Raw genomic sequence first — 6,000 nt, forward strand, 5'->3', positions numbered from 1 at the left:
AGAAGGGAAAGGGTGAGAGGTTGTGGGGGGATAATCTGTTTCCAAGTAGAATCAAACCTATCAGAGAGAAAAAGGATCAAGTAGATCAGGAAGGCCAAGTCCCTGCTGGTGCAGGATTGGCCCCTGAAATACAGAAAAAACAAAGCTGATACCATCAAGCCCCATGCCCCCTGCTGTATATGTAACACAAGGGCTGTGCAAGGTCTATCAGTGATGTAGACATGGCCAGATGCTGGCCCAGCCATCTGAATGAACCAGCACCTCTGTGTCTGACCCTCACACCACGCCTGCAGGAAACAGCAAGCATTCAGAGGGAGTAAACTTATTCTGAACCTGCTACACAGCTACCATCCTGCCTGCTAATCCATCTTGAGTCCTTGAGGATGATGTAGAGAAGACAGCACCCAAATCAGGACAGTTCCCCTCAGCTGTCTGTCAGCAAGCACCATAAAGCATTCAAGGCTCTTGGATGGCTTCTCCCGCCACCATCTCCTTGCCAAGATGGCTCATCAGGGCTCTCTGCAGACTCTCAGCCTCTGTGCAGGGGACAAAGAAACCAGCAGTGCAGAAAGCTGCTTGAAAAGGGAATGAAGGTGGATACACACACCTTGTCCCCTGCACCCAAAGCAGTTCTATCACCAGCTCACAAAGAGCAGCTGAAAATATATACCCACACCCCCACCTGTCAAGGATCAGTCAGGTCAAAGGAGAGCTGGTTCATGTGCTTTCTGCTTCCATGTACTCGAGTCTCGTAGTCCTAAGCCTGAAAAGTAATTAAGCTTGTAGGAGGATCAGGCACTGTATCCTCTGAACTTCCACTGCCTGCCTGACAGTAAGTGTGTTTGCTGCAACCGAACCCACAAAGCCTGGGGAGGCTGCATCCAGCTGTGGCTACAGAGCTGCATCCTAGATGAACCCCGTATTCAAACTACCAGCAAGTTGAGAGCTCTTCAGATCTCATCAACTAAGCAGGACCTGGTCAGTGTTTGGATAGGAGACATCAGGGTGCTGCTTGTACCTCTCCCTTTGAGAGTTAGGTCTGAACATTTTTCTCAGGAGGGTATAGAGGTGCTGTGCTTCTGGTGGAGCTGTGGAATGGACACCACTGGTTTGTCAGCTCTGGCCTAATCCCCATTGTTTATTACAACAGATCTTCTTTATCATCCTGAAGAAGTTACCATTCATTCCCCTCTTAATAAACTATTGTGTAGCATATGGAGGCGGTTGTTTCAACAATGGGCAAGTAATCCCTACACATATATATATGCTAAAGCATTTGAAAGATGCTATATAATTAATTATTATAAGAATTAAGACTAGAGGCAGAGGAAGTGGGAAGTTTATAATTTATTAGAAAGAACTAGAATCAACCATTGCAGTTTTTGTATTTCAAGGCCTCAGATTTTAAAAACAGGACCAAAAGAGATTGAGGGGAACTTACAACATGGCATGGCAGCAAAATAAGTTAACGGGTTTTTGAATGATATATACATGCTGAATTCACATTGCAGTACAGAGAACTTTCATCTTGGCTCTGGTAGGACCACACCTAGATAACAACACTCAACTCCGAGTAACAAAATACCAGAAAGAGATTGACAAATTGCAGGGAATTTAGAGGAATGCAACAGATCAATTAAGGGGCTTGTGAAAAAAGGAACAAGTTATGCATACACAGTTGGGCTAAACCAACACAAAAGGGGATATCAAAAAAGTGCATGATGACTTGTAAATGTAAAAGACAAGGGAAGCAATATTCCAGACATCTTCTAATTCTCCAGTAACATACAGAGGTATGACTCCCTTTTCCAATGTCTTTTCTAAGAGCCAGGTTCAGATCTTTCAGAGGGAAAGCAGGAGGTTAAATATTTCTGCTGACCCCAGGCTGAAACCACACTCAATCCTAGGCATATAGCAGGGCTAACCTCTGCGTGTTTTACAACCCATGCGGCTTCATTGCAAATGCCCTGTAAAAGTTGCATTATCTCTGATAATCAAATGGAAGGGAGACAGTTTGCCTGCACTACAACAAGGTTTGGCCTAAGTTCACACTTGAAACCGTTAAAACAACACAACCAAACATGCACTCTTAAAAGTCAAAGCATTTATAGATATCTGCAACTTTAATAGTGTTGAGGTCTTGCCTCCAACTTTAATATCTGTCCTATTTCCAAATTTGGAAAGGCTTAGAAAAACCAGGCAGTTCCACACAATATACTTGCCATTCTCTCTGCAGAACTGAAAGACAAGGCAGAGCAAAGTAGTTTAAAATGTGAAACCGAACCTCAAATTTCTCAGAAGATGATCCTTGGGAAGATATGTTCCAAAATGGATATGTCTCTAACTCCTCATCATATGAGAGAAAACTCCCAGGGGTGGTATTCACATATGCCTTTAATGCAGCAATCACAAGTAAAATCCTTTCTTTATCGAAGCCCTCCTGTTATATCCAACACCTGTGATATCCTCACAAAAAACAGATAACGTCCATCTTCTGCAACAGATGATGTGAACTGGCAAGTCTTCACAATGACTTTTTTCTTGGACTACCCAAAGAGGCAACAATATTGATCGCACATGAAGAAAAACATGGACACAGTCAAGTCATTACCTAATGTATCATGTATTGAGGCCATCCACAAAATGACAAAGATGGGTATTTACTCAGAATTTTAACAGCAGGATAAATTGAAATCCATCACCACAAGAAACAGACCTGGTGTTACAAGATAAAGGAACTATGACACTGATCGCAGCTCAGCCTGGACAGCTCTAATCTGTAGTTTAAGGAACAGCAACTGTTACTATAATTAATTAGCTCTTGCAACATATAAAAAATAAAAACCAATGTCAATCTTAAGCTATAAGTACCATGCTGCATTTAAGAAAGCTGTCATCTTTCATTTCTATGATGAATAAACAACTCTGGCTTAACCAGTTATTACAACTTTCTGCCAAACAGCTGTAAATAAACATATTTCCTCCACCTAAGGGTATATTCCTAAATCATTACATGCATGGAGACCCAATGCCAAGATTTTCAAATGTGGTTGTCTAAAGTTAGGCACTCAAATCCAGGAAGAAAACTGAGCCAAATAGATTAACCTCTCGGCCCATTTGGGTATTTCATGTGTATTTTTACCCATGTACTTACCTGTAAATAGCCCTTCAAAGCATAAATAAAGGCAAGTAGCATCAGCTGGCTGAACTATCTTGAAGTTCCTCTGACATTCTGAGGTTGAATGATACAAAAAAAAAAAAAACCTACACTGTTCAAGCTCAGTTTCCCAAGAGCTCTGCCAAAAGTTTTGGCTTGAATCTGTTGTGTTGCCAGTGGCAGACTGACACTATCAATTTCCAAATTTCCACTGAACTGTGGCATCACAATCTAGCAAGCTGATCTGATTTACCACTGACTATAGAAAAAGAGAAACATTCAAAGGGGTTCTTTATAAAATAGGTCAACAATTGTTGGAAGCATAAGGGAATGGGCTTTCTGCTCCGTGGTGTAGTCCATTCTACAACTGCTTTATTCAGATAGGAATTTCAGGAAATTTGGCGTGCTGCCATTGGGCAGCAGAGATTGGATTGGTTGTTCTGGGAGCTAGAGCACTGCAAGGCTTGTGTGCGACTTGCAGCTTCCATAAAAAATGTCTATTACCTTCATTACATTCACAGTCTCATCTCTTCTCTCTCTGCAGAGAGAAAGGAAAACTGGCTTTGTCCTAGAAGATCAGGGTTGTGGACTAGGGACAGTACATATCGATTTAATATACCTGACCTAAGCCAACAAGTGGCCATGCTTCATGTCCACACCCTCTATGGTCAATGTCGGCCTTTTTCTCCTCCGCCATTCAAGGTTCCAACCACCATAAATTCAGCTTAACTTAGTCAGGACCATTGACTCCTCTCTGGTTTAAATTCAGGATTCAATCCAGCTCTGCCATCCAGCTGTCTGCAGCTCCCCAAAAGTGACTATTTCCCAGTTGTTTATTGCTTCCCTTCTCCTGCACAACAACAGCCTGATATTAAAGACACTGAGCACCCAAGCCTACTAATGACTTCATTGTCTCAGCTCACCTGAAAATCAGGCCATACATCATGAGCATCCTGCACCTACAGGAGGATCCTGTTCGTGGCCCAGACTTTTTTCTGGAAAATGGCATTTCAGGGAAATTTCATGAGGGTCACTCACTTCCCCTCAACCTTAGGTGCCACCCAGCTCACAAACCAGGGCAGGGAGAAGAAAGACGGGCTTATGAGTAAAAGAAAAACACATGGCATCAGGATCCCAAGACTCTTCTTTTCCCAGTTCTACCATGGCCTGTGGTGTAGGAACAGGGGACAACACTTCTCGGAGTTTCCCTCTTTGCATATGTAATATGGGGCACCTCATAGGGAGCTGTTATTCATAATTCACTTTCAGACTGTCAGGTTAACTGCAAGCTATTATTATCTTCAATGATTATAGGCAGTACAGGTAGCAATGGCTGTCATGAAAGTACCCCAGCACTTTCCACTGTCAGGCCCTGTTTTCAGTTGCTTATAGACGTTAAATTGCAACTGTTCAGGCTGAATTGGACATCTACCCTGTGAGTCTCATTTTATATCAAAGCCGCTGCACTTGAATTCCTCATAGCATGTGATCATGTAAGTAGAGAATGTCTTAGAATTCATAAACACAAAATAACCAAATTAAGGCCCCAGAGCCAATCATAATTCTAGCATTTCCCAAACTTCCTTGGCTTTGCAAGCTATGTGGGCAGAGGTGTTAAAAGACATTGCACAGGCAGGGGCAGAAATGACAGGCAGGGAGTGAAGCTGATCTGACAAACAAATGAAACTAAAAAGACTATTTTTAATTGTCCAAACTTAGTGAAATAAAAAGAAAACAATCTGCAGGGGTTAAAAACAAAAAAGGCAACTAGATTTTCAGTGTTCTTTGATTTTGAAGCCTTGACTATACAAACAACAAATGCAAGGAAGTATGGTATTATTTTTAAAGACACTGTTTTAACCTTCATTTTTTAGTTACAAAGTAGTAGCCTTTTTGCTGGTAAATATCTAATTTCAAGTATTCTTCTGCAGCAAGGCCTTGGACACCGTCTCCCACCCCATCCTCATTAAAAAATTGGGCAACTGTGGCATTGATCCCTACAGAGTTAGATGGATTGCAGAGTGGCTGAAGGGTCGCACACAGAGGGTGGTGGTGGACGGGTCATATTCGATCTGGGGGGAAGTGGGCAGCGGAGTCCCCCAGGGCTCAGTCCTTGGGCCCACGCTGTTCAATTTCTTTATCAGCGATTTGGACAATGGGGTGAAAAGCACCCTGTTTAAATTTGCTGATGATACAAAATATGGGGTGAGGTGAGCATGCTGGTACGGAGGGAAAGACTTCAGCAAGACTTAGATACGTTACAGGGGTGGGCTAGCAAAAACAGGATGCGCTTCAACACTGACAAGTGCAGGGTGCTGCACTTGGGCAGTAGAAACCAGCAGCACACTTTTAAGATGGGAAACTCTCTTCTTGAGAGCATGGAGGCAGAAAGGGATCTTGGAGTCATTACTGACTCCAAGATGAACATGGGCCGACAATTCGAGGTCACAGTTGGAAGGGCTAACCGCACCTTGTTGTGCATCCACAGGTGCATGTCTAGCAGGGACAAGAAGGTGATCCTCCCCCTCTATGCAGCACTGGTCAGGCCACAGCTGGAGTACTGCATCCAGTTCTGGGCGCCGCACTTCAGGAGGGATGTGGACAACATTGAGAGGGTCCAGAGGAGGGCCACCCGTATGATCTGGGGACAACAGGGCAGACCCTACAATAAGAGACTGCGGGACCTGAACCTGTTCAGCCTTCACAAGCGAAGGCTGAGGGGGCACCTGGTGACCGTCTATAAAGTCACTCTGTGCAGGAGCAGGTCTCCTGGGGGGACCAGAAGGGTTTGGGAGAGACCTTGTTTCCCCTAGTGCCCCCGGCATAACAAGGAATAACGGCCA

At 43.7% G+C, this 6,000-nt stretch overlaps 1 protein-coding gene across 1 annotated transcript in view; it reads right to left on the reverse strand.

Moving 5' to 3' along the window:
- NRG2 (neuregulin 2) overlaps positions 1–6,000 on the reverse strand; it is a 333,882-nt gene that overhangs the window by 259,490 nt on the left and 68,392 nt on the right. The gene's annotated exons all lie outside the window — the stretch shown is intronic.

Source organism: Crocodylus porosus, unplaced genomic scaffold, assembly GCF_001723895.1.
Source record: "Crocodylus porosus isolate Cpor-Errol unplaced genomic scaffold, CroPor_comp1, whole genome shotgun sequence".
Classification (NCBI taxonomy): domain Eukaryota; kingdom Metazoa; phylum Chordata; order Crocodylia; family Crocodylidae; genus Crocodylus; species Crocodylus porosus.